The sequence below is a fragment of the Trichechus manatus genome, unplaced genomic scaffold (genome assembly GCF_000243295.1).
Source record: "Trichechus manatus latirostris isolate Lorelei unplaced genomic scaffold, TriManLat1.0 scaffold00336, whole genome shotgun sequence".
Classification (NCBI taxonomy): Eukaryota; Metazoa; Chordata; class Mammalia; order Sirenia; family Trichechidae; genus Trichechus; species Trichechus manatus.
In genome coordinates this window covers 254,922-281,968 of record NW_004444272.1, presented here as the reverse complement: position 1 = coordinate 281,968, position 27,047 = coordinate 254,922, and the positions used below count along the sequence as shown (strand labels likewise).

The window sequence follows — 27,047 nt, the reverse complement described above, 5'->3', positions numbered from 1 at the left end:
TACCCCATAGGGTTTCCAAGGAGCAGCTGGTAAGTTCGAACTACTGACCTTTTGGTTAGCAGCCAAGCTTTTAATCACTGGGCCACCACGGCTCCTCTGGAAGAACATGTAGAACCAAAAATAGTGTTTTAGGCATATTTTAATAGAAATTTTTATTGAAATAATTGTATTTTCACATGTAATTGTAGGAATAATACAAAGAGATATTTTAAACCATCTACCCAATTCCCCCCAATGATAACATCTTCTAAAAATGTAGTACAATATCACAATCAATAGTGACATTGATGCAATTCACCTATCCAGATTTCTCCAGTTCTACTCTATAGACATTTTTGGAAAATACTCTCAACCCCACAAATAGATGATAAAGGTAGGCCAGATCTATGTCTATCTCAAAAGTATGCTCTTACTCACTGTGGAAGTTAGCATCTGTCCACTATATTCTTGCAAAGTCTAATAAAAAAAAGACATGCTTTCAAGCTCAGCATCTAGCACTGCTTAGATTGAATATTTTATATTTCAATAATAATAGAACCAAGAAAACGCCAACTCTCTCTTACTCCCTCAAATCTTGCTGTCTATAGGTATCACTAGCTGATAAATTAGTCTTTTAAAACACAGTAAAACAGAGGAAATACAGCAACCAACCACAACAACAATATGACTATTTACTATATTTGTGTCAAGCTTCATAATAGATATTCAACATTCACAATCTCTAATCTTCGTATAAGTCCCTAATTTTAGGTACTATTATTCATTCCCATTATACAGGTAAGTAAATCAGTATATGAAGAGTATTAACAATAGCTGTAGAGTTTTTTTTTTTTTAACCTTTCCTTGCCTTTTTTTTATTGTTGTAGTTAAATGAAGTTTACATTCAAGTTAGTCTCCCATAAAAATTTTACACATACATTGTTATGTGACCCTAGTTGCTCACCCCATTCTGTGACAGCACACTCCTCCTTTCCCCCCCTGATTCCCCATGATCATTCAACCAGCTCCTAACCCTCTCTGCCTTCCCCTCTCACCTCTGGACAGAAGCTGTCCCTTTGGTCTCTTGTACCTACTCAACTAAGGGGCACGCTCTTCAAGAGTATCACTTTACGTCCCACAGTCCAGTCCAATCCCTGTCTGAAGAGTTGACCTCGGAAATTGTTTAGTTCTGGGCTGATAGAGAGTCCAGGAGCCATGCTTTCTGGGGTACCTCCAGTCTTAGTCAATAGCTGTAGGGTTTTAATGATACTAGGTGATAGCATGTATTAGAGCCTAGATTCATCCAAAATCAAATTCCATGATCAAAAATTTTGTAGATTTCTCTCTTCTGTAAATAAAATGCCCAACTAATAGAGTGAGAAAGAACTTATTTAAAGAGAGCCCAATTCCTATTTTCTACCGAATATGCATTTGACTCATCTTGAATAATCATAGGTCATAGTTACAAGATGATTTTTGTGGTTCAGGTTACAAGCTAGTGACATTTGTATATAGTGACTTTTCATACCACTCTAGATGCATTCGTTGAAAAATGGCAGATTTATTTCTTTCAAAGAATTAAAAATAACAGCAGCACACTTCCCTAGTTAATGGAGAAGATTGAGCTTTGCCTCTGAACATCTTTAGGGATTTATAATTGGGAAATTATAAAGATTATGCATATTTGTTGTCAACATGTCAATTAGATATGGCTTTAAAAAAGTAACTTTTCTGAAAATCATTATGACATTCCTGTAGGCTACAATGCCTTCAAGAAAACAAAATTCTACTTTTGTAGCTATATTGACCTTTTCAAGAATACTTTCTTTTTGGAACACTCACGTTAAAGAGAAAAAAATAAAAAATAATCTATCAAGAAGATTAGAGACTGAAGAATTGTGCTAAGCAGTGCAGAACACATCAAATAAATGGTTCTGGTTAACTTACATGAATAAAACCATTACATACAAATACTGAAGTATAAGCTAGTACGTAAACACAGGTTATAATTTCTTAAGGATTTCAACTACATGGCAAAGTAGATAAGGGAGAGGACGTATAATAAGAAATAAATTGAATTTGAGGTTCTTTTCTTCCCACCTCTTAAATGTTGGTTTGCTTTTAGGTATTGCTCTTGACTCTGTTTTCATTTTACACTCACCCTCTCTTGTGTGAGAAATCAAATCAAGTAATGCCAGCACATCTATTGCTGGCTCTGATGGAATAGCAGGAGTGCCAGATTTGCCAACTGTTAGCCGAAGTAGGAATGGGATAATTTATCCAGCTTTGTCAGCAGAAGCGTTGAGCCAGTGAATCACACCATCTATCACCACTACCTAGCACATGGCACATCCACTCAGCCTTGGGGTGTGAGTTGAATTCTACCTTCAAGTGTTGTGAGTCAACTTCTGTAACCCTATTGGTATTGCTTCAAGAAGACTGATTCTACTTTCTTAGCTATCCTATATGGTAAGATTGTGCCTGGAGATAATACGTAATTTTATATTTAAGAACATAATAGTTTTATTTAAATGAAGGGGTCATAAAATCTTCATTCTTGTTTTAATTTTGTATGTGGATTCAAGTTCACAAGTAGAATTTTTCAACAACAACACAGAAACAGTATTATAACTTCGATGATCATTGAGATGTCTGTGACTCAGAAATGTGTATCTCCAAATCAGACCTCTATTCTGATCTACATTTAAGAGAATGCATCTAATTCCTCTTTGTATTCTACCTTGGTGGCAAAGTAGGTGCCTGATAAAACCATCAAAATGACTGACCTCAGCTAATTCCTGACTCCATTAGCTCTTTAACCTGCATTGCCTCATCTGAAATATGATGGGATTATTAGATGGGCTCATTCCTGTGAGTTCTTCCACTTTGATATGCAGTGATTCTAGTTCCAAAAAAAAAAAACCCAGATATTTAACAACTTTTCTATCAAATATTCATAGATATAATGCTTTCTTTCAGAACTATGAGCATTACTCTGAACCTTACCTAATGATAGAATAGCTAAGTCCTAAGCTAATATGAAGTAATCAGCTCTAAACCTTTCAATGGCTCTCAGTTAAATAACAGAAGGCAAGAACTATTGTCAGAGGCTTTCTCTGAGATTCTTCCACTCAGCTAAGAACTTCATGACTCTTTGGGGCTTGACAGTAATGTTTCCTACCACATGAATGCTAAAAATTGCTAACATCACATGCTGAGTTATTAGACCATTGTTGAGAAAACAGCCTCGTATTAGACATGAAAATAGATGCGCTGCAACTTCACCACATTAGAAGTTTTATAAATGGATTTGAAAATGACTTTGTCATATTTAATAGGCTCTGTTCATTTATGAGAAAGAGAAAGTTCAGCTGTCCATAGACCTTGCCACTTTATTACCACTCAGAGGCCAATGATAAGCTTCCTTCTGCCTAATTCATTCATTCTCTCATCACAGAAACAGAGAAGGAGGTTTTTGAAAGAAGACATCACTTTGGGGGTTTCTATAAGGCATATTTTAATCACATTATTTTCTTATTTATTATTCATATCTACTCCTGCAAGCTATTGGGAAGTACCATTCTAATTTTCAAAGCTACCTCAAGGGAATTACAACCTATTAGAGGAAATAACGTACACGAAAACTAATCGAAGGCGGTGTATGTTTAAATGTCCCATGAGAGCAACTGCCGATGAATCCTTTAAGAAAGTGATTATCAAAATGGGGCAAAATATGGAAGGAAGCCTCTAGAAAAAAGTTTCAGAATTGTGAAGGAAAGCAGGCTTTCAAGGTATACCCTCCTTCCTCAAGCTAAATTGCAATTGAGAATCCGTAATAATATTAAACCCATGGGCGTGGAGTCAATTCCGACCCATATCGACGCTGTAGGACAGAATAGAACTGCCCCTTAGGGTTTCCAAGGAGCAGGCCGTGGATTTGAACTGCCAGCAGTCCTATCACTTAACCACTGCGCCACTAGGGCTCCATAATAATATTGTTGTTGTTGTTAGGTGCCATGCATTTGGGTCTGACTCACAGCGACCCTGTGTACAACAGAAGGAAACACTGCCCGGTCCTGCGTCATGCTCACAATCGTTATGCTTAACCCCATTGTTTCAGCCACTGTGTCAATCCAGCTCACTGAGGGTCTTTCTCTTTTTCACTGGCCCTCTACTTTACCAAGCACGATGTCTTTTTTTTTTTTTTTTTTTTTACTATCTATTAGATATGATAGCCAAGGGGATACTGCATGGTTTTAAATTAGGAAAGGTGTGTGGCAAGGTTGTATCCTTTCACCATAATTACCCAATCTGTGTGCTGGGCAAAAACACCAAGAAACGGGTCCCGTTGTGCTGCACCTCCACGTGGCCTGCAGTCCCAGGCCGGTGCCCCGCGCCGCCCGCCATGGATCCTGGCCCAGAAGGTACCGCTGCCCCCGGCCCCGCTGCCTTCCGCCAGGGCTGGGTCCTGGAGACCTGCAGCCTGTGGCCCCGCCAGGCCTTGTCGCTGCAGGTGGAGCAGCTGCGGCACCATCAGCGCTCACGGTACCAGGACATCCTTGTCTTCCACAGTCAGACCTAAGGCAACGTGCTGGTGTTGGAAGGTGTCACCCAGTGCACCAAGAGGGACGAGTTCTCCTACCAGATGATTTCCAGCCTGCCCCTCTGCAGCCACCCCAACCCGCGCAAGGTGCTGATCATCGGGCCGGGGACGGCGGGGTCCTGCAGGAAGCGGTGAAGCATCCCTCAATGGAGGCCGTGGTCCAGTGCGAGATTGATGAGAATGTCATCAAGCGTCTAAGAAGTTCCCGCCAGGCATGGCTGTTGGCTCCTCCAGCTCAGAGTTGACCCTCCGTGTGGCAACGGTGTTGAGTTCATGAAACAGAACCAGGATGCCTTTGATGTAATCACTGACTCCTCGGACCCCATGGGTCCTGCCGACAGCCTCTTCAAGGAATCCTATTACCAGCTCATGAAGACCGCTCTCAAGGAGGATGGCATTCTCTGCTGCCAGGGTGAGTGCCAGTGGCTGCACCTGGACCTTATCAGGAGATGCGGCAGCTCTGCAAGTCACTCTTCCCAGTGGTGACCCACGCCTGCTGCACCAACCCCACCTATCCCCACCTACCCCAGTGGCCAGATCGGCTTTATGCTGTGCAGCAAGAACCCGAGCACCGACTTCTGGGAGCCAGCGCAGTGGCTGACAGAGACACAGGTGGAGCAGAGGCACCTAAAATACTACACCTCAGACGTGCACCGGACAGCCTCTGTGCTGCCCCCGTTTGCCTGCAAGGCCGTGAATGACGTGAGCAGAGCCCGGACCTGCTACTGCCACCGCCACCACCCAGAAACCTCAGACCAGGGATCTCCAGGGTGCTTGGGCACCCCCAGCCCCACACAAGACACTCTGTGGGCTCTCAGCCACAAACTAAGTGTTACTGGCCCCAGAAGGCCGCCCGACCCGCCATGCTGGGACGATTGTCCTTCTTTCCCACCACGTGGTGTCCCGCCTCCAAGGCTATACCAGCTGTGTACAGCGCCTTCTCTGCCTTCTATGGTCCCCGGCTCATCAAACACTTGTATTTATAAGAACAACAACAACAAAAATCCAAGAAGCTGGACTCTATGAAGAAGAACGGGGCATCAGGATTGGAGAAAGATTCATTAACAACCTGCCATATGCAGATGACACAACCTTTCTTGCTGAAAGTGAAGAGACTAGAAGCACTTATTGATGAAGATCAAAGACTACAACCTTCAGTATGGATTATATCTGCACATTAAGAAAACAAAAATCCTCACAAATGGAACAATAAGCAACGTCATGATAAACGGAGAAAATATTGAAGTTGTCAAGGATTTTATTTTACTTGGATCCACCATCAACCCACAGGGAAGGAGCAATCAAGACATCAAACAACATATTGCATTGGGCAAATCTGCTGCAAAAGACCTCTTTAAAGTGTTAAAAAACAAATCACTTTGAGGACTAAGGTGCACCTCACCCAAGCCATGGTATTTTCAATTCCCTTATTGGGTGCGAAAACTGGACAATGAATAAGGAAGACCAAGGAGGAATTGATGCCTTTGAATTATGGTGTTGGTGAAGAATATTGAATATACCATGGACTGCCAGAAGGAACCAATCTGTCTTGAAAGAAGTACAGACAGAATGCTCCTTAGAAGCAAGGATGGTGAGACTTCATCTCATGTGCTTTGGACATGTTATCAGGAAGGACTAGTTCCTAGAGAAGGACATCATGCTTGGTAAAGTGGAGGATCAGTGAAATAGTGGAAGATCCTCAGTGAGATGGACTGACACTGTGGCTGCAACAATGGACTCAAACGTAGCAATGATTGTGAGTATGGCACAGGACTTGGTAGTGTTTTTTCTATTGTACATAGGGTCACTATGATTCAGAACTGACTCTATAGCACCTAACAACAACATTAGATATAAAGCTAACCAGATTAAATATATTATGTCAAATAATTATTACAAAACCCTTGAGTTTTGGAACCACAGTTAGGTTTGAATCCTTCACCTTGCCAGAGTGAGGTCTGAGCTTTCTCTGTAGTCCTGTTTAAAGGTCATGCCTGTGCTAGTCACAGGCCACACATAAGAGTAACAAGGCCAGAGTCACAGGAGCCTGAGTTCAAAACTCACTCATGCACTGAGGAAAAGAACCATGTGGTGGTTTAGGGCAATGGCTCTTGTGCTTAGACATGCATGGGAATCACCTGGTGAGCTGCTGATTGCCATTTTCTTTACCCCACCCCCAGGGATGCTGATTTTTCAATAGGCTGGATTGTAACCTTCGAGTTAGCATTTCCATCAAGCTCACAGTTGATTCAGTGCTGATGGTCTGAGGATCATACTTTGAATAATCCTGGTTTAGAGTAGGCTCTGAGGCTAGTTTATCAGGGCTTGAATCCCAAATCTAGAATGAACTTGTGTTGCCCTGGGCCTTAGGGTTTTTTTTTTTTTTTAAATGAGACTAATGATGGTAATTATCATCACTTTGGAAATGCTGGTCGCATAGTGGTTATGAGCTATGGCTGCTAACCAGAAGGTCAGCCTTTTAAATCCACCAGGTGCTCTTGGAAACCCTGTGGGGCAGTTCTACTCTGTCCTATAGGGTCACTATCAGTCAGAACAACTCTACGGCAGTGGGTGAATCATTACTATAAGTTGTTATAAAGAGTCAAATGCTTTTATAAAACTTCCTATTATACACACTGTGAGTATTAAGTATTACCATCACCGCTACCACCATCACCACCTCTGTTACCACCATCACCATCACCACCATCACCATTACTATCATTACCACTAACACCACCATCACCAGCACCACAGGGCATTTACAGTAGAGGCCCAGCCATGAGAGAACATCCTGGGCTGAGGCTGACAGATGAACAAGAAACTGAGAAAAAGAAGTATACAAACCTGTTATTAACACAAACTACCTCTAAGTCACCTTAGTGTCTTCTCAGAACTGAATACTGACAACACAAATGGAAAATGGAAAAGGAGACTTAATGGATCCTGGATATTGGTGATTGTCTTAGTTATCTAGTGCAGCTATAACAGAAATACCACAAGTGGATGGCTTTAACAAGCAGAAATTTATTTTCTCACAGTTTAGAAGGCTCGAAGTCCAAATTCAAGATGCTGGTTCTAGAGAAAGGCTTTCTGTTTCTATTGGCTCTGGAGGAAGTTCCTTGTGTCTTTGAGCTTCTGCTTTTGGGCGATGCATCTCTCTTCCCCTACCTCTGCTTCTTTCACTTGCTAGTATAATGTCTTTTATATCTCAAAAGAAATTGACTGAAGATACACTCTAATCCTGCCTCATCAACATAACAAACATAACCTAATTCTCATTAGTATAACCTAATACTGTCTCATTAACATAACAAATACAACCCATTCACAAATGAGGTTATAACCACAGGCAGAGGTTAGGATTTACAGCACTTAATTTGGGGGGACACAATTCAGTCCACAACAATCTACTCTTTGGTCCCCCAAAATTTATGTCCTTGCCACATGTAAAATACAATCACACGTCATTCCAAAAGTCTTAAATCAACTCCAAGTCCAAAATCTCATCTTCTGAATCATCTTAATAAAATTTGAGTGAGACTTTAGGTGTATTCCATCCTGGAGCAAATTCTTCTTCATCTGTGAACCTGTGAAATCTAGAATATGAATTATCTTTTTCCAAAGTATAACGGTGGAACAGGCACAAGGCATACATTTCCATTACAATTGGGAGAGATGGGAGGAAAAAAGGGATAACACACACCAAGCAAGTCCAAAATCTAGCAGAACTATTTACATTAGCTCTGGAGCTTATAAATAATCCTCTGTTCTTTGGGACCATCTGGGCAATGGCCCTGATCTCCAGACTCTGGGTGCTGGCCACACCCTCTGGATTCTGGTTAGAGGCACCTCAGCCAGGAACTTCAGGTCCACACTCCAGACAAACTGGGATGGCAACTCTGCTCTCCTAGCTTTGGGCAGCCCCATAATCATAGTCCGTCTGAGTGGCAACCCCAACCCCTTGGCTCTGGAAGGCCCTGTTCTTCTGCCCCTTGGCCATGGCAGCCCTGCCCCCTCAACTTCAGGTGGTGGCCCCATCCTCCTGGCATGCCTTAGCGACAGCTCCACACTTCAGAATTGAGTTGGCAGGGATTCAACTCTTTGCAACCTAGAAGGCTGCAGCTCCACATTTTGAGATCCAGGAGATCATACTCCCTCTCTTTGAAACTGAGAAGGCCCTGCTTCCCATGCTTCTTTCAACAGTTCTATGGATCTCCAAGCTGCCTCTTTTCTTTTCTTGGAAGACAACAGATGTAGCTCTTTTGGTCTGTTTCCTGTCTGTAGAAATCCAAGAGGCAGACAGCATTCTTTCCTTTCATTCTTTCTCTGTCCCGTTCAGTCTAAGCTGATGGGTTTTCTGCTGTGGTCCTTGGATAGATCCATTGTCACAGACTTAATCTCTTTGATAAAAGATTGTGTAGCCATGTCTTTGGTGAACATTCTAGGACATATGTTCTTACTTTGTACAACAGAATTTTCCAAACCTTTAAGTTCTGTTTTCATTTTGCATAGTTCTTTTTAAGTCCATCTCTTTCCTCTCACATTTTACTATAAGCGACAAAGAGAAACCATGTGGCCCCTTTAAGATCTTACTTAGAAACCTCATCAGCCATATATCCAAGTTCATCACTTATAAGTTATACCTTCCACCAAACATTTGAATATAATTCAGACAAGGTTTTTACCACTGCATAAAAAGCATCTCCCTTCTTCCATTGTCCAATCACATGTTCATTATTTAATTTTAAAACCTCACCAGAAGAACATTTATCGTTCACTTTTCTAGCAACATTCTGTTGCTGGCACCATATGTATTCTCTAAGACGATAGAGACTTACTCTATAGCTTGTCTCACTTCCTTCTGAGCCCTCACCAGAATTGCCTTTGATGTCCATAATTTTACCGACAGTCTCTTCAAGGCAATCTAGGATTTTACTATTAGGCACTGAGACAGAAAAGCATACAAAACCTGTTGTAACACAAACCATCTCTAAATCTCTTTAGTATTTGCTCAGAAGTGAATGCTGAGAACATTAATACAAAATGGAAAAAGAATCTTAACTGATTCTAGATATTGGTGATTCAACCCAAAAAAACTTGTAGACCATTCCCCTTGAAAAAGGCAACAAGACAAGGGTAGCTGTTCTCACCACTTCTAGTCAATATTGTATTAGAAGTCCTAGCCAAAGCAATAAGACAAGAAAAATAAATAAAATATATCCAGACTGGAAAAAGAAGAATTAAAATGATGTCTATTTGTGGATGATATGATCCTTATATATAGAAAATCCCAGAGTCTATAAGAAAACTTCTAGCGCTAACAGAGAAATTTAACAAAGTTGCAGGGTCCACGGTCAACAAACATAAATCAGTAGGGTGTCTATACACCAGCAACGAGAAATCTGAAAGAGAAATTAGGGAAATTATTCCATTTACAATAGCATCTAAGAGAATAAAATACCTAGGAATAAACCTAACCAGGGACATGAAGGACTTACACAATGAAAATTATAATACACTGTTGAAAGAAATTAAAGAAAACTTAAATAAATTGAAATATATTCTGTGTTCTTGGGTTGTAAGACTTAAAATATTGTTAAGATGTAAATACTACCCAAAGGTCGATATATTCAACATAATCCCAGTAAAAATTTCCACAGCCTTCTTTACAGAAATGTAAAAACGAATCCTCAACTTTATGTTGAATGACAAGAGGCTCAGAATAGCTAAAGCAATGTTGAAATATAAAGACAAAGTAGGGGGACCCAGACTTCCTAATTTTAAAACATGTTATACAGCTACAGTAATCAAAACAGCCTCTTACTGGCATAACAATAGACACATAGACCAATGGAACAAAATAGAGAGTCCAGAAATAAACTCCACACATCTATGATCAACTGATTTTTGACAAAGGTGCTAAGCCCATTTGATGGGGAAAGAATAGTCTCTTCAATAAATAGTGTTGGGAAAACTGTATTTCCACATGCAGAAAAATGAAACAGAATCCATGCCTAACACCATAGACAAAAACAAATTCAAAATGGATTAGAGACCTAAATTTGAAAATTAAAACCATAAAATTTTTAGAAGAAAGTGTAAGGGCAATGCTGTTGAGCCTAGATTTTAACAATGGATTATGCAATATACTAACAAAAGTACTAACAGCAAAAGACAAAATAAATAAATGAGAGCTCATAAAAATTAAAAACTTTTATTCATCAGAAGACTTTACCATATCTTTGGAGACTACATCTAATAAGAATCTAATAACCAATATATATATAAAACCTCAACAACTTAACAACAAAAAGACAGAGCAATCATAAAAAGGGCCAAAGACTTGAATAGACATTTCACAAAAGAGGACTTTCAAATGGCCACCAAACGCATGAAAAGAAAAAAAAGGTCAACTTCATTAGCCATCAGAGAGATGCAAATCAAAACCACAATGAAATACCATTTCACCCCCAGTAGGATGGCTAAGATAAAATAAAATAACAAATGTTAGCAAGGGTACAGGGAATTGAAGCATTTCTGCACTGCTGATGGGAATGCTAAATGATCCAATCATTGTGGAAAACAGGTTCCTCAAAAACTAAAAACATGATTACCATATCACCTAGCAATTCCACTGCTAGGTATATCCCAAAATATTTGAAAGCAGAGAATTCCATGCCAATGTTCATTGCAACACTATTCACAATAGCCAAAAGGTGGAAACAACCTAAATGACCATCAACACATGAACGGATAAACAAAATATGGTACATACATGTAATGAAATACTAAGGAAGTGTTGATACATGCTACAATATGGATGGAGCTTGAAGACATTATGCTGAGTGAAACAAGTCAATCACAAAAGGACAAATATTGTATGACCTCACTTATATAAAAAGACATGGAAAGGCAAAGTTATACAGACCAAAGCTTATTAGTTGTTACCAGATGCAGCAGGGAGAGGAAATCGATTAAGGGTAGTGTTGTACAGCCAATTGTTGTAATTGCTGTCAGTAAGTTATACACCTGTAAAATGTTAAACTGGCAAAAGTTGTGTGATAAATATATTTACAAAAATGACAAAAGAGTAGCTGCTGAGGCTGCTTATGTGCAACCAAAAACCTCATAGGATTTAGTTGTTGGGATTGGAGTTTTGGGGTCATGGTTTCATGGGACATCCCAGTTAATTGGCCTAATAACTTATTTAGTATTTAGTGCTTCTGTTCTACTTCCTAGTCCCTTGCATAGTGCCTGGGGTGTTCAAAGATTGCAAGCGGCCATCCAGGACATGCCAATTGATCTCTCTTTGCCCAGAGCAACAGAGGAAGAAGGAGAGTCAGGAATAAGAGAAGGATATGGAATGTGTGGTTAATTGCCTCCATGGACAACTGCCCCCTTTGCCATGAGACCAGAAGAACTGGATGGTGCCTGACTTCCATTACTGAACATTCTGATCAAAGACTTTATATAGAAGAATTCTGATAAAAAGTGGGAAAATGCAGCAAGCTTTCAAATTCTCATTGACTCCAGACTTTCTGGAGCCATGGGGCTGGATGAACCTCTGAAACTATTGCCGTGAGATAATATTTAAACATTAAACCAAAAATACTCCCCGAAGTGTTCTTAAAACCAAACAATATTTTAGCTTAACTAGTAAAAAGTGTCTGCCTTAAACATTATGATATTTTAAAAACTATCTCTATATGGGACCAAAGTGACTACAGCAATTCGAAAGGTTGGAATGGAACCTTAGGAGGCAGTGAGTTTATGTTAATGAGGGAGGAACAACTCAGAAAAAGAGGCTAAGAATGGATGTACAAGTCAAAAATGTAATCAATGTCTCTGAATTGTGCCTGTAGAAATGGTTGAATTGGCGCATGTTTTGTTGTGTATATTCTCAACAACAGCAACAACAAAATAAAATTTAAAAATTTTTAAAAAAGAAAACAAACACTAATCACTAGAAAAGGACATCATGTATGATAAAGTAGAAGGTCAGCAAAAATAAGGGGAATCCTCCATGAGATGATTTTACCCAACAGTCTCAACAATGGGCTCAAACATACCAATGATCATGAAGGTAGCACAGGACCAGGCAAGGTTTCATCCTGTTATACATAAGGTCACCATGAGCCCAAGCATACTCAATGGTAACTTAACAACAACCAGCAGAAATTATAGTTATATATGATGTTAACATTTGGAGAAGCTGGGTGAAGGATATATGGGAACTCTGTGGGCTATTTTTATATTATTTTTAAGTCAAATATTATTTCTATGTAAAAAGTTTTTAAAAAAGAAAACCCATAGAACTATACAAAACAAAGATGGAACCCTAATGTTTGACTTTAGATAATAATAATGTATCAACACTGGCTTATCAACAGTAACAAATCTACCAAAGGGAGGCAAGATATTAATGGGAGAAACAATGTACAGGGGAGAAGGAGGAACTCTCTGTACTTTCCTCCCCATTTTTTTTTTTTTTTTTTGTAAACCTACAACTGCTCCAAAAAATAAAGTCTGTTAAAAAACAAAAGCAAAAATCGACCTCTAGACCAGGTGTGCTCTGGTGGCACACCTTTTTCTTTTATCTCCAAGTTCATCACAGTTCCCCTACAGGATGTGACATTGAATTGAGTCTCGCTTGTTGACTGAAGAAGCCAACAAGCTCGGACTTTGGAAAGTCACTTTACACTCTGATGACATCTCCATTAAATGGGAAAAAAGCTTTAAAGAAATCTCTGTGAGGCATTGCTAGCTCCATCTTACAGATGAAACTCCAAAGACACAGAAAAGTTAAGTAACTTGTCCTTCGAAAAGCAAGTAAGGAGTGGAGTCCAAACTGAATTCCTGTTCTCTCTCCCCACAGATCTCACTCTATTCATCTGATAAACTCACCAAGTGCAGTCTGTGAACCTTCAAGAAATTATATATTAATTTTCCTAGTAATAATGGTGCTTGTGATAGCAGACAATGCAGTTTATAGAATGTGCATCAGTGTCTTTTTTAAAGAACTCCAGAAACTATCTCCTTTAAATTCCCACTGCCTAACTGAACTATTATCAACGAGGGGTCCTGCTACAGAAACTGCCGAAAACGGTCCATAAAGATTGAAAATTAAGTTCAGTTGTTAGAAATTGTTGAAAGAGTTGAGTATGTTGAAAGAATGGTATTTAATCCATATGTTCTTTGGACCTGTTAAGAAAATTGAAGTGTGTTTCTTTTGTGGAAGTTCTAGGCATGTCTGAAAAATAGAGGAATAAATTAAATAAATACAGATACTCTCCCACAGGTTCTTCTCAGTCTAGATTTCTCTAGGATTTAAAGACTCTAGGATCTAAAGACTGGCATTTATTTTTTTCTTTTCATACCATAGATGTAGATGCAGTTATAGATATTCCTGCTTAAATAAATTTATTATTCTCCTCACATCTGGAAACCCTGCTGGTGTAGTGGTTAAGTGCTCTGGCTGCTAACCAAAGGGTTGGCAGTTGGAATCCACCAAGTGCTCCTTGGAAACTCTACGGGGCAGTCCTACTCTGTCCTATACGGTCACTATGAGTTGGAATCGACTCAACGGCAATAGGTTTATGGGTCCTCACATCTAGTGAACTTCAGATTTAGTGTTTTTTAGATAAAGTAGGTTCCAGAGGCGTAGTGAGCTGGGGGAAGAGAAGAGCACTTGCCCCCTGTCACAGGTCCAAGGGGGCACCAGAAAGGTGAGGGATGACATTCTGTAGCTCCGCAAATATGAAAGGTGCCTGCTGAGGCAGCCAGACAAGAGAGGGGAAGACATTTCTGCTGATGCCTCACCGCTATCAATGTCTATTCATCTTGCAACTGGGGGTGGGGGGCACAACTTAGAGATTGCCCCTGGGTGTTTGAATGGGGGGGGTGCAATTTAGAGGTTGCCCCTCTGTGCTCGTTACACTCACTATAGCCCTGGTAAGTTCATCTCTTTTTTTTTTGTCAATTATTCACCATGCTCTATATAAAAATACAGAGTTTTTCTCCTTCCATATTGTAAACCCAACATATTATCCATGAAGTAATATTGGATATTTAGAATAGAGTATTATTATTAGGTGCCATCCAGTAAGTGCCAACACAAGTCACCCAATGGACAACAAAACGCTGCCCAGTCCTGCGTGATCCTCACAATCGTTGCTATGTTTGAGTCCATTGTTGTAGCCACTGCGGCAATCCATCTCATTGAGGGTCTTCCTCTTTTTTGCTGACCTTCTACTTTACTAAGCATGATGTCCTTCTCCAGGGATGCCATTCCTGCTTGTAAGGAGCATCCTGGTTGTACTTCTTGCAAGACAGATTTGTTTGTTCTTCTGGAATTCCATGGAACATTCAATATTCTTTGCCAACACAATAATTTGAATGCTTCAGTTCTTTTTTTGCCTTCCTTATCCGTTGTCCAGCTGTCACATGCATATGAGGTGATTGAAAACACCATGGCATGTATCTGGCACACCTTAGTCCTTAAAGTGATATCTGCTTTTTAACAGTTTAAAGAGATTTTTTGCAGCAGATTTGCCAATGTAATATGTTGTTTGATTTCTTGACTGCTGCTTTCATGGGAGTTAATTGTGGATCCACGTTAAGTGAAATCCTTGACAACTTCAATATTTTCTGCGTTTATATGATGTTGCTTATTGGTCCAGTTGTGAGGATTTCTGTTTCCTTTATACTGAGGCATAAACCATACCGAAGGCTGTAGTCTTTGATCTTCATCAGTAAGTGTTTCAAGTACTCTTAGCTTTCAGCAAGCAGGGCTGTGTCATCTGCATATCACAAGTAGTTAATGAGTCTTCCTTCAATCCTGATACCGTGTTCTTCTTCATATAGTCCCACCTACTTGAATTATTTGCTCATCTTACAGTTTGAATACACATGGTAAAAGAATGAAACTCTGATGCACACTTTTCTTGATTTTAAACAACGCAGTATCCCGTTTTTCTGTTCAAACAACAGCCTCTAGGACTATGTACAGGTTCCACATGAGCACAATTAACTGTTCTGGAATTCTCATTCTTTGCAATGTTATCCATAATTTATTATGATCTACACATAATTTATTATGATCCACTTAGCCTTTGCAAAGTCAATAAAACACAAGCAAACATCTTTTTGGTATTTTCTGCTTTCAGCCAAGATCTGACATCAGCAATGATATCCCTCATTCCACATCTTCTTTTGAGTTTGGCTTGAATTTCTGGCAGTTACCTGTTAACAGTATTCAAGTTGTCATTCCCAGCGTAGTAAACCATATGATTGCCCAATTCAAAATGGCCAATACCAGTCCATTTCAGCTCACTAATGCCTAGGATATCCATGTTTATGCTTTCCATTTCATTTTTGATGATTTCCAATTTTCCTAGATTAGTACTTCATACATTCCACATTCCAATTATTAATGGATGTTTGCAGCTGTTTCTTTTCATTTTGAGTATTGCCACATCACTGAACAAATATCCTGAAAGCTTGACTCCCTTCACGTCATTAAAGTCGACTCTGCTTTGAGGAGGCGGCTCTTCCCCAGTCGTATTTGGAGTGAGTAGAATAGGACAGTAGTGTGTGCTTTTTTTAAAATGGAGGTGGGTGGATGTGGAAAGTGACTGAATAGTTAAACAGAACAAGAGTTTGAGAATCACTCATCGGCAGATCTGTCTGTCTAGACCAGGTCAAGTCTCCTTGTTATAAACTGATATCACACTGTATTTTATCTCCACTGCATTACATTTAGAAAAAGAAAAAAGAAAAAGCCTGTGCTTGGGCAGTGGTCATTCAGTGGTAGGATTCTCACCTTCTATGCAGAAGACCCAGGTTTGATTTCCTACCAATGTGCTTCATATGCAACCACCAGCCATCTGTCAGTGGTGGATTGTGCGTTACTATGATGCTAAACAGGTTCCACCAGAGCTTCCAGACTAAGACAGACTAGGAAAAAAGGCCCGGTGTTCTACTTCTGAAAATAAGTCAATGAAAATCCTATTAATCTCAATGGTCTAAACCACATCTGATAATGTAGACGGTGCAGGACCCGGTAGCATTTCCTTCCACTGTCCATGGGGTTGCCACGAGTTGGGGGCAAATTTGACAGCAACTAACAATAACAACAATATATATTCGATTGTGAGACAATTGCTCTAACGTCAATTTCTTCTCTAGACTTCAGTATCCTTGAGGACGAAGAGATTTCTTGATCATCAGAAGCCTGGCCCCAAGCCAGACTGAACTGAAAACCAAACAAATTGCTGCTAGTCATTTCCAACTCATGGTGACCAAGTGTCTCCAGGGTAGAACTGTGCCCCATGGAGTTTTCAACGGATGCTTTTTTGGAAGTAGATTGCCAGACCTTTCTTTCAAGGCACCTCTTTCGGTTAGCAGCCAAGTGCATTAACCGTTTGCACCATACAGGGACTCCGACTAAACTGAGAGTCCCCATTATTAGCTCCCCCTTCCTTCTATTGTAATGTTACCTGACTCTTAGAGCTATGAAATAAAAAAAAGCATATCCAGACTTAGATGAGGAGAGACGTTATTCACAAAGAGTTATTGCAAGGGGAAAGGAACTATTACAATAGAAGGAGGCGTCTACTGCAATAGGAAGAATGCTCTGACCTTGAGAACATCAAGTGTCTCAAGAGTTAGGCAAAAAGGGTTTTTCTTTTATAGATTCAAAATGGCCAATACCAGTCCATTTCAGTTCTCTAATGCCTAAGATATCTATCTTTATGTATTCTGTTTCATGTTTAATGAATTTAATTTTCTTAGATTCATACTTTGTATATTCCACATTCCAATTATTAATGGGAGTCTGCAGCTGTTTCTTCTCATTTCAAATGAAGGTCCCAAAAGCTTTATTCCATCTACTTCATCATTAAGGTCGACTCTGCTTTGAGGCGGCAGCTCTTCCTTAGTTGTATTTTAATTGCTTTCCAGTCTGAGGAGCTCATCTTTTGGCACTATATCAGAAAATGTTCCTCTGCTGTTCATAAGGTTTTCACTTGCCAAATGTTTTTTCAGAAGCAGTCTGCCAGGTCCTTCTTTCTAGTCTGTCTTAGTCTGGAAGCTCTGCTAAAACCTGTCCACCACCAGTGACCCTGCTGGTATTTGAAAAAACAGTGGCATAGCTTCCAGCATCACAGCAACACACAAGCCACCACAGTACGACAAACTGACAGACAAGCGGTGGTGATAAACAAGTATTCCTCCTGTTTCAAATATGAATCCTAACAGTTATGCCAGTGTGTTAACATCAACAAAAACCCAAGAGTGACATTCGAAACACTTAACGATCAGTATCATAAAATAATTAACCTATAAATCAACATACAGTTTCAAAACCTATTTGAAAATTCTTCCACATATTTGATAACAAATCAAATAATATAAATTATAAGAATATTTACCAAGTTATGTAGGTTCTAGTGCCATTTGTTTACTAAATTGTTTAAATACATTTTACACCATCTATCGATTTTTATAATCTTTTCTTTGATGTGGTTTTCACTTGCTAATAAAGCCTTTGGCTAAACCATGATTTGACACAGAAAACCACAGCAGGTCCTCCTAATAAAACTTTATTATGTTGTTGTTGTTGTTAGGTACCTTTGAGTCACTCCAACTCATGAAGACCCTGTGCACAGCAGAATGAAACACTGCCCAGTCCTGCGCCATCCTCACAATCATTGCTATGCTTTAGCCCATTGTTGTAGCCACTGTGTCAATCCATCTTATTGAGAGTTTTCCTCTTTCTCGCTGGCCCTCTACTTTACCAAGCTTGATGTCCTTCTCCAAGGATTGGTCTCTCCTGATAACATGTCCAAAGTATGTGACACGAAGTCTCGCCATCCTTCTTTCTAAGGAGCAATCTGGCTGTACTTCTTCCAAGACAGATTTGTTCACTCTTCTGGCAGTCCATGGTATATTCAATATTCTTCACCAACACTATAATTCGAAGGTGTCAATTCTTCTTTAGTCTTCCTTATTCATTGTCCAGCTTTCACATGCATATGAAGTGATTGAAAACACCATGGCTTGGACAGGCGCACCTTAGTCTTTAAAGTGGTATCTTTGCTTTGTAACACCTTAAAGAGGACTTTTGCAGCAGATTTGCCCAGTGCAATGCATGGTTTGATTTTTTGACTGCTGCTTTTATGGGCGTTGATTGTGGATCCAACTAAAATGAATTCCTTGAAAACTTTAATCTTTTCTCCGTTTGTCATGATGTTACTTATAAGTCCAGTAGTGAGGACTTTTTGTTTTCTTTACGTTGAGGTGTAATCCATACTTAACACTATAGTCTTTGATCTTCATTTGATCTTCATTAGGAAGTGCTTCAAATCCTCTTCACTTTCAGCAAGCAAGGTTGTGTCATCTGCATATCAAAAGCTGTTAATGAGTGAGTCTTCCTTCATCCCTGATGCTGAGTTCTTCATATAGTCCATCTTCTTGTATTATTTGCTCAGCAAACAGATGGAATAAGTATGGTGAAAAGATATAATCTTGATGCACACTTTTCCTAACACTAAACCATGCAGTATCCCCTTATTCTGTTCTAAGGACTGCCTCTTGGTCTATGTACATGTTCCACATGAGTACAATTAAACATTCTGGAATTCACATTCTTTGCGATGTTATCCATAATTTGTTATGATCCACATAGTCGAATGCCTTTGCACTACATTGATAATTATTAGAAGATGGGATCCTACTGCTTCTGGGAATGGGGAGATCAAGTCGTTGCTGCCCATATTCTCAGGTGACAGCTCTCCCTATGTCTGTCTAAACCTCCACTCCTCTCCCTGCTTCTGTGCTCAACACAACCATAATTCAGAATCTTACTATATGGAGCAGCCACCCACGTCTTGTTCTTGAACTTAGAGGAAAAGCATTTATTCTTTTGGCATTAAGTACTGTGTTAAATGTAGATTTTTGTGGATGCTCCTTATCAAGTTTTTTCAGGATAAGGAAGTTGCCCTCTATTCCTAGTTTGCTGAAACTATTTATTAACCTATTGATATGGAGGATTATATTGAACTGTTTTCAAATACCTTAGCACCAGCCTTGCATAATTCAAGTGCATCTCATTTGTTCATGGTGTGTAATTATATTCATACATTGTTGGATTTGGTTATCGAAAACCTTACTGAGGATTTTTTTTTTTTTTTTTTTGTCTGAATTCATGAGAGACTTTGATCAGAAATTTACTTTTGTGTGTATGTGTTCTCTTTGTCTGGTTTTGGTAACAGAATAATACTGTCTTCATACAATGAATTGGGATATATTCACTCTATTTTCTGGAAGAGATTGTGTAAAGTTGGTATTGACTCTTCTTGAAATATTTGGTGGAATTCTCTAATGAAGTCATCTGAGCTTTATTTTTTTTTTTTTTTTTTAAGGAATTCTCAAATTACAAGTGTAATTTATTTGATGATTATAAGGTAATTCTGGTCATCTATTCCATTCTGATTTAGTTTTGATAATTTTTATTTTTGAAGAATTGATCCATTTCTTATAAGTTGTCAAATTTATGAGTATAAGGTTATATGTAATATTCTCTTATTATCCTTTTCATGACTACCTGTTATGATATCCTTTATTTCATTCCTGATATTGGTGATTTGTTTTATAGCCCAGCTTATGGTCCATCTTGGTGAGTATTCAAGGACACTTGAAAATATTGTGTACTCTGCTATTATTGGGTGGAGTGTGCTGTACACATCTGTTAGATCTGTTTGTTGATTGTGTTGTTCAGATCTTCTATATCCTTGGGAATTTTTTTTTTTTTAATCTGGTAGTTCCAGCGTTGCTGACAAGATTGTATTGAAGTTTTCAATTTTAACTTTTGATTTTTCGATTTCTTCGACCAGCTCAGTTTTTCATGCATTTTGGGATTTTATTCCTTGGCATGTACACATTTAAAATTGTCATGTCTTCCTGGTGCGTTGGTTCTTTATCATTATTCAATGATCCTCTTTGGCTTTAATAATTTTTTTTTTTTTGCTCTGAAACCTACTTTATCAGATGTTAATATAGTGTGACAGTTAAGGTTGCATGGCAGCTTGGCTGGGCCATGATTCTCAGTTGTTTAGCAGTTATGATGTAGTTTGGCAGTTATGTAATGAGATAATCATCTCCATGATGAGATCTGCTATGAACAGTCAATCAGTTTAAAGGAGTTTCCTTGGAAGTGTTTCCTGCTTCCAATATATATGGACTTTCTGGCAAAGCTCGCTGGCTTTTGCTCTGCTCTGGATCTTGAATTTGGCTCTTTATCATTTGATGCCTGAGTCTTGGTATTTGAGCCAGCAGCCTACCATTCTACCTGCCAATCTTGGTTTCATCAGTCGCTGCAGCTGTGTGAGTCAGAAGAAGCCTCCAACCTGTCCCATGAATTTGGGACTTGCCAGCCCCTACGACTGCATGAACCATTTCCTTGAGATAAATCTCTCTCTCTCTCTCCCTGGTGGTGTAGTGGTTAAGAGCTATGGCTGCTAACCAAAAGGTCAGCAATTTGAATCCATCAAGTGCTCTTTGGAAACCCTATGGGACAGTTCTATTCTGTCCTATAGGGTTGCTATGAGTTGGAGTCGACTCAATGGCCTTTTTTTTTTTTAATATATATATATATAGATAGACAGATAGATAGATAGATAGGTATGCTTCACTGGTTTTGCTTCTGTGTAGAACTCAGCCTAAGACAACTGGTACCAGGAGTGGTTTCTGAGAAACAATATTATAAGGATGAGTTTTCTAAACTGGCTCTCAAGTCTGGTTAGTCTTAAAGATGTTGATGATTCTGTTTCCAGTAGTAAAGAGGGAAGTCTATTCAATAGTGTGAGGTGGCAAAAGAAATATGCAACATATCACCACCACTAGATCAAGTATTGGTGAGGGGCAAGGCTCTGGGTGACTGCATGTTTGATACTTTTCTACAATTTTGTCAGAATGAGAAATACTAGGAAGCTGGTTGGTTGGTCCTACTTTCACTAGAAAATGTGGTGAAAGAAAGAGATGAGCTCAGGGCTTCAGAGTCACAGCACAAGCACTGCATAAATGACCTCAACGTTGCCACTCATGCCCTGAAAGTCTTATTTATTGTACTAACAGAGGTGATATTGCCAAAAACAAACCTGGAGTCTTACTGAAAGAGTGGCTAAATTATGACGCCAATAGAATTCCCAACATTGAATGTTGTAAGAAGTTACAGCGAGGGCATTGATTGTGAATAAATGGGATCCTGAAACTGGGGATGAGGGCATATGAGCAGATAGAAAGCTGGTGGTATTGAGCCCCTAAATTCTATACAATCGCTCCTGATAACAAAACCAATAGCCCCTCCACACCCCTCTGATGAGATTAACCCAGCTATGTCTGAAGATCCTTTATCTGAGATGTCGCCTGGGGAGGCATCAGAGTCATTGCCTGGGGCATCGCCTGAGGCAGATGCTTTACAAGATAATGTTGAATGTTCTCAAAATACACCCCCACCACCTATGTTTGCTTATAAACCTATAATTAGATTTAAGTCCCAGTGAGCCCCAAAAGGTGAAGTACAAAGTGTGACCCAGGAAGAAGTATGCTAGACTCCAAAATAACTGCTTGACTTTTCTAATATGTATGTACAGAAATCTAGGGAATATGTGGGAGAACAGCTATTAAGGGTGTGGGATAATGGTGCAAGAAACATAAAGTCGTCTCATTCTGAGTTTATTGATATGGGTCTACTAAGCACAGATTCTTCACTCAGTGTTTCAGCTTGAGAAGTTAGGAAAGGATCTAATAGTTTATTTGGTTGGGTTGCTGAGTCATGGATTATGCAGTAGCCTACACTAAATCAAGTTGAAGTACCAGACCTACCTTGGTATACTATAGAAGAAGGTATCTGAAGGCTTAGGGAAATTGGCATGCTAGAGTGGATTCATGAGGTTAGACTCACAGATCCACACATGGAGTGCCCAGAGGACACACCTTTTATTACAACAGTGAGGAAAAAAGTTATGAAGAGAGCCCCAGCATCCTTGAACACTGCTGTGATTACCATTTTATGTGAGTCAGATTTGACAGTGGGAACAGCTGTAACTGAATTAAGACACCTAACTACAATGGGGCTGATTGGACCTCTTGGTAGTAGGGACCAAGTGGTGGCACTCAGCTGACAAAGACAAGGTGGGCATGTTTACCGTAATGGACAGTGGAGTCAAAGCAGTAATCAGAATACTCTAATTCGTATGGACTTATGGCGTTGGTTGGTTAGTCATGGTGTCCCTAGCAGTGAAATAGATGGGAAATCTACTAAATATTTACTTGATCCGTACAAGCAGAAGAAGTCTAGATCAAGCCAAAGGCAGTCTAACTCGAACCTCCAGAATGGAGGGTCACAGTCCCGCAATCAATTCCCAGACTTAAGCCCATTTAGAGAACCACAATCCCTTGAATGAAGGGAAGGTCAGGTCCCCTTGAGGAAGGACCCCACTACACTGCCAAAAATTTATACTATTAATCTATCTCCTAGCCTCCCCCTAAGGGATCTATGGCCTTTTTAATGGGGAAAAGGAAATAATCAGATTTTGGGGGGATTACTGGATACTTGCTCTAAACTGACACTAATTCCAGAAGACCCAAAACATCACTGTGACCCACCAGTCAGATTGGGGATATATAGAGGTTAGGTTACTAATGGAGCCTTAGCTCAGGTTCTATTCACTGTGGGTCCAGTGTGTCCACAAGCCCATCCTGTAGTGATTTCCTCAGTTCCAGAATGCATAATTGGAATACATATACTCAGCAGCTGGCAGAACCTCCACATTGGATCCCTGATGAGTGGAGTAAGGAGTATTACGGTAGGAAAAGCAAAGTGGAAGCCATTAGAACTGCCTCTACCTAGGAAAATAGTAAACCAAAAGCAATATATCACATTCCTGGTGGGATTGCAGGGATTACTGCCACCATCAAAGACTTGAAGTTACCAGGATAGTGATTCCAACCATATCCCCATTCAACTTGTCCATTTGGCCTGTGTGAAAAACAGATGGGTCTTGGAGAATGACAGTGGATTATCAAAATCATAAGCAGGTGGTGACTCCAATTGCAGCTGCTGTACCAGACGTGGTTTCATTGTTTGAGAAAATTAATATATCTCCTGTGCAGCTGTTGACCTGACTAATGCCTTTTTCTCCATGCCTGTTGCAAAAGACTACCAGAAGCAGTTTGCCTTTAGCTGGCAAAGCTAACAATATACCTTTATTGTCCTAAATTAGGGGTATATCAATTCTCCAGCGTATGTCATAATTTAGTCCGCAGGGACCTTGATCCCCTTTCCCTTCCATAAGATGTCACACTGGTCCATTACATTGATGACATTATGTTGATTGGACCTAGTAAGGAAGAAATGTAAATGACTTTGGACTTATGGTAAAACATTTGCATGCTGGAGGGTGGGAAATTAATCTGACAAAAAGTTCAGGTGCCTTCCACCTCAGTGAAATTTCTAGAGGTCCAGTGGAATGTGGCATGCCAAAGTATTTATTCTAAAGTGAAGGATAAGTGATTGCATCTGACCCCTCTCATAAATAAAAAGGAGGCACATCACCTGGTGGGCCTCTTTGGATTTTGGGGGCAACGTATCTCACATTTGGATGTGCTACTCAGGCCTATTTATCAACAGACTCGAAAAGCTGCTAGTTTTGGGTGGGGCCCAGAAGAAGAGAAGGCTCTGCAACAGATTCAGGCTGCTGTGAAAGCTCCTCTGTCAATTGAGCCATATGATCTGGCTGATCCAATGGTGCTTGAAGTGTCAGTGGCAGATAGTGATGTTGTGTGAAGTCTTTGGCAGGCACTTATTAGTGAATAACAGCTCAGACCCTTAGAATTTTGGAGCAAAACCCTGCCATCCTCTGCAGATTACCACTCTCCTTTTGAGAAACACCTTTTGGCTTGTTATTGGGCTTTAGTAGAGACTGAATACTTAACCATGGGCCACCAAGTCACTATGCAACCTAAGCTGCCCATCATGAGCTGGGTATTGTCTGACCCACAGAGTCATAAAGTCAGATGTGCACAGTAAGCACTTCATCATTAAATGAATGTGGTATATACAAGATTACGCTAAAGCAGGACCTGAAGTCACAAGTAAGTTTCATGAGGAAGTGGCTCCAATGCCCATGGTCTCCACTTCTGTCACATTATCTGCCACTTCCAGTCTGTGGCCTCATGGGGAGTTGCTTATGATCAGTTGACTGATGAAGAAAAAACTAGTTCCTTGTTTACAGATGTTTCTGTGCAATAAGCAGGTGCCACTCAAAAGTGGGCAGTAGCAGCACCACAGCCCCTTTCTGGGACCTCTCTGAAGGATAGTGGTGAAGGGAAATCCTCCCAATGGATTTCAAGCAGTACACCTGGTTGTTCTCTTTGCTTGGAAGGAGAAATGGCCAGATGTGTGATTGTATATTGATTCGTGGGCTGTGGCCAATGGTTTGGCTGGATGGTCAGGGACTTGGAAGGAACATGATTTGAAAACTGGAGACAAGGAAGTATGAGGGAGAGGTATGTGGATAGACCACTTTAGATGGGCCAAATAAGTGAGAATATTTACATCTTATGTGAATACTCCAAAATGCGACCTCGGCAGTGGAGGATTTTAACAATCAGGTGGATAGGATGATGAGTTCTGTGGAAAACAGTCATCCTCTTTCTCAGCCACTCCCATCATTGCCCAGTGTGCTCATGGATAAAGTGGCCATGATGGCAGGGAAGGAGGTTATGCATGCGTTCAGCAACATGGACTTTCATTCACCAAGGACAACTTGGCTACAGCTACTGCTGAGTCCCCAGTCTGCCAGCAGCAGAGATCAACCCTGATTCCTTGATATGGCACCATCCCTCCAGGTGATCAGTCAGCAACCTGCTGGCAGGTCGATTACATTGGACGACTTCCATCATGGAAAGGGCAGCATTTTATTACTGCTGTAATAGACACTTATTCTGGATAGTTTTTGCCTTCCCTGAATGTAATACTTCTGCCAAAACTACTATCCGTGGACATCCAGAATGCCTTGTTCACCATCATGGTATCCACACAGCATCACCTCAGATCAAGGGACCCACTTCACAAGAAATGAAGTGCTGCAATGGGTCCATGCTCGTGGAATTCACTGTTCTTTCCATGTTCCCCATCATCCTGAAGCTGCTGGCTTGATTGAATGATGGAATGACCTTCTAAAGACACTATTACGATGCCAGCTATGTGACAATACTTTGCAAGGTTGGGACATTGTTCTCCAGGAAGCTGTATATACTCTAAACTAACATCCAATATATGGTGCTGTTTCTCCCATAGCCAGAATTCATGGGTCCAGGAATTAAGAAGTGGAAATGGGATTGGCCCCACTCACTATTACTCCCAGTGACTTACTTAAAAAATTTTTGCGTTCTGTACCCATGACCTTATGCTCTGCAGATCTAGAGGTCTTAGTTCCAAAGGGAGGAATACTCCCACCTGAAGATGCATCACTGATTCCATTAAGCTGGGACGTTAATAATGCCACTCAGCCACTTTGAGCTCCTTATTCTTCTGGATCAACAGGTAAGGAAGGGAATTACCACATTGGCTGTTGTGATTTATCCTGATTACCAAGAGGAAATAGGACTGCTATTGCATAATGGCAGTAAAGAAGAGTGTGTCTGGAACACAGGAGATCCCTTAGGACGCTTCTTAGTACTACTATTCCCTGTGATTAAAGTCAATGGAAAACTACAGTAACCTAATTCTGACACAACTATGAATAGTCTAGACCCTTCAGGAATGAAGGTTTGGGTCACCCCACCAGGCAAAGAACCAAGACCAGCTGAGGTGCTTGCTGAGGGTAAAGGGAATACGGAATGGATGATGGAAGAAGGTAGTTCTAAATAGCAGCTACAGCCACATGACCAGTTGCAGAAACAAGTACTGTAATTGTTACGTGTATTTCTTCCTTGTATGTGTGCATCAAATATTTTTGTTTTCTTCACCTATAAAATAAAATGTAAACAGGTCTAGTGTGTTTTTGGTTGTACATGTGTTAGTGGTATCTTGTTAGTCCCAAATATGACTTTATAATTGGCTTTGTTTAGAGATTATGTATGGTTTAAGGAGATGTGTATGGGTGACAAGTTGACAAGGGTGGACCATGATGGTTAAAGCTGTGTGTCGACTTGGCTGGGCCATGATTCTCAGTGGTTTGGCAGTTATAATGTAGTTTGGCAGTTATGTAATGATGTAATCACCTCCATAATGAGATCTGATATAATGTAATCAACTCCATGATGAGATCTCCTATGAGCAGCCAATTAGTTGAAAGGAAGTTTCCTTGGGGGTGTGGATGTATCCAGTGTACATAGACTTTCCAGCAAGGCTTTCAGGATTTTGCTCTGCTCTGGATCCTGCATTTGACTCATCACC

General features: G+C 40.1%; 2 pseudogenes; both read left to right on the top strand.

The window, feature by feature from the left end:
* Positions 1 to 4,384: 4,384 nt before the first annotated feature.
* LOC101350699 (spermidine synthase pseudogene) lies at positions 4,385 to 13,999 on the top strand (annotated as a pseudogene).
* Positions 14,000 to 19,308: 5,309 nt separating this feature from the next.
* Positions 19,309 to 26,561, top strand: LOC111819260 (uncharacterized; annotated as a pseudogene).
* The last annotated feature ends 486 nt before the right edge of the window (positions 26,562 to 27,047 follow it).